Source organism: Macrosteles quadrilineatus, unplaced genomic scaffold (assembly GCF_028750875.1).
Source record: "Macrosteles quadrilineatus isolate MER2022 unplaced genomic scaffold, UCM_ALF_1.0 Scaffold_2__2_contigs__length_208266976, whole genome shotgun sequence".
Taxonomy (NCBI): Eukaryota; Metazoa; Arthropoda; class Insecta; order Hemiptera; family Cicadellidae; genus Macrosteles; species Macrosteles quadrilineatus.
Window position 1 is genome coordinate 77,024,932 of NW_026542595.1, and position 2,836 is coordinate 77,027,767.

The window sequence follows — 2,836 nt, forward strand, 5'->3', positions numbered from 1 at the left end:
AACCAGAATTTTAATACCGTTAATCAGCAGTTGAACAATATGAATCAAACCCTGAATGAGCTTAAGGATAAAATTTTAGTAGTAGAGAGGGAGAATGCGTCTCTAAAACAGGATTTAGGACATTTAAAGGAAGAAAATGTTTTCCTTCGAGATAAAGCTATCAGTCTCGAAATGGAGATCGAGGACCTCAAGCAGTACTCTAGAAACCGAAACATTGAAATAAGGGGCATCCCCCTTACTAAGAATGAAAATGTTTATTTAATAATGGAAAGCATAGCAAGAGCCTTAGGAATAACTTTCAATAGAGGTGACATCTCAATCGCCCATCGTCTGCCCGCACCTAGGAAGAAATCATTTCCCCCCTCAATCGTCGCCCAATTCGTGTCCAGATCGACTAGAGCTGAGTGGATGGAGGCCGCCAGAGATAACCCGATCCAAACGACAGATGTTGCAGCATCTCTTCGACCATCTCCAGTCCTGCTCATCGACCATCTTACACCTCGGAATCGTCGACTCCTGGGATATGCTAAAACTATTGTCAAAGAAGGTCGTCTCGCCTACGCCTGGTCAAAGGAGGGGAAGATCAAGATTAGGAAGACACCAGATGGACCTGTCAAGACAATCAGGGACAACAGTGAAGTGGACGAGTTCGCAGGTCCAGCTGTTGGCGGAGGCGTCGATACCGTGGTCAGCGGCAACGGAGGAACCAACAGCGACAACGGAGGAACCAACAGCGGCAACGGAGGAAACAACAGCGGCAACGGAGGAACCAACAGCAGCTAGGAACCCGGAGCAGTTGATATCAACACAGTATGGATTTAGCCTCTTAGGTATTATTTTTAATATTTTTATAATGTTACTTTTCGTTTTTACTAGCTTATGTAAACCACCATTAGTAGTTACTAGTAGCCTACGTTAGGTAACTAATACACATTTCTTCTCATTTTAATTCACAACAATTCTGTTTTAATATGTTCAATCTAAGCACTGTACTACTAGTCACGTAATCTTATCACCATGATCATTGTTTTTAATCTTTCTCTGTAGCCACTTCTTTTAAATCTGAATTAGTGTTAAATTTGTCTATTCGTTTAAGCTCACCAACTTAACTAAAGTTATTTAATTTCAATTCATGTGTTAATAATAAAACGTTTTGCTTTGGAGGGAATAAATCTACTAATTTCTGTAGCACCAAGAATACTACACTTAATACTCTTTTTTTACAGTTGTATTCACCTATAGATAATAAAGTGTACCATTCCAGTGAGTAGTGGGCATAGGTAAAAACACAGTTTCAAATTCACGTAGCAAATATTTTTAGTTGGGGTACAATCTTTGAAACTAAACACAAATATAGAGAATAAGTTTTTGGCATTTTTTGCAAGTAAATTCTTTTTAGTTGTTTTCACAAGTATGTCATTTTTATTTTCATTTTTTTTTTGTTTTTTGTGCCATACAGAATGCACCATGTGTATTTTCAGGAATATGTTTTACATCAATTTAGAGCGTGTTTCTCTGTACTTGTGATTTTTGTAAATACTAATCATTTAAAATAAGAGTAGGATTCTAATTAATCTTTGTTTTATCTGAAGTTTCTATGGGCTCTCAGGTGGGTTTGTCTCTTTTAATGGAGGAAATCTTTGACGACATAATATCTTATCAAAATGTGAATGCACACATATACGAAGACATATCGACATTTAATTTTTTCAGTGAGTTTAATGCAGATATTAAAAATAGTTTAACGATTCTTAGTCTAAATATTAGAAGTTATAGAAAAAATATAGACGAGCTGATTATTATTTTAGATAGTTATGTATATCATTTTGATATAATTGTTTTAACTGAGACTTGGGTGGATGAATCTAGTGCGAATGTGAGTATGGATGGTTATAACGTGTTTATGAACAAAGAGAGTAGAAATCGTAATGATGGTGTGATTGTATTCGTGAAAAAGTGTTTTTCTGTGTGCATGGAGGAGGTTGGTATGTTTGGAGCGACGTGTGTTAAAGTAGATGTATCGTTTGGCGGTGCGTGGATTTCGCTGCTATCGGTGTACAGGAGTCCGTCTAGTGATCTATCTCTCTTTATTGACGACCTTGAAGCCTACTTAGATAATAGACCCAGGGATAGGACACACTGGCTGGTCGGCGACATTAACTGCTGCATTTTACCAAATAAAGTAGACAATCTCTCACAACGCTACTTGGATGTTTTATATGGTTCAGGTTTTATTAGTTGTATAAATTTGCCAACCAGAGTTACAGAAGATACAGAAAGCTGTCTGGATCATTTTTTCACCGACTGTAAAAACACTAACTCCATTAAATCCACAATCATTAAATGTGCTCTAACGGACCATTTTTTCACGGTTGCACAATTACAAGGTCCGAAAGATATCTCAGATGCCACTCCAATTTTACAAGCCAAAACAGAGAAAACGTGTTTGGATTTTTCTATTGCAAACCGCCTTATCTCTGATGCGGACTGGTCTGTTATCACGGATGTAAACGACGTTAATGATAGTTGTAATCTTTTTGTTAATAAGTTACAAGAAATTATTTCATTATCTACTACAAGGAAAACAATTTCATCAAAGGAGTTTAAAATAAAACCTTGGATTACGTCTGGTATTGTCAGATCGATCCGTGTCAGAGATGGGATGAGTAGACGTTTAAAAAATCAACCCTTTAATGCAGTCTTAAAACTACGTTTTAAAAAATACAGAAACGCCCTTAGTAAGATTATTGCTTCTGCTAAACTTCTTTATTATCGCAGGAAATTAAATGAATCTCGGAACGACAACAAAAAATTATGGAAGAATATAACTGAAATC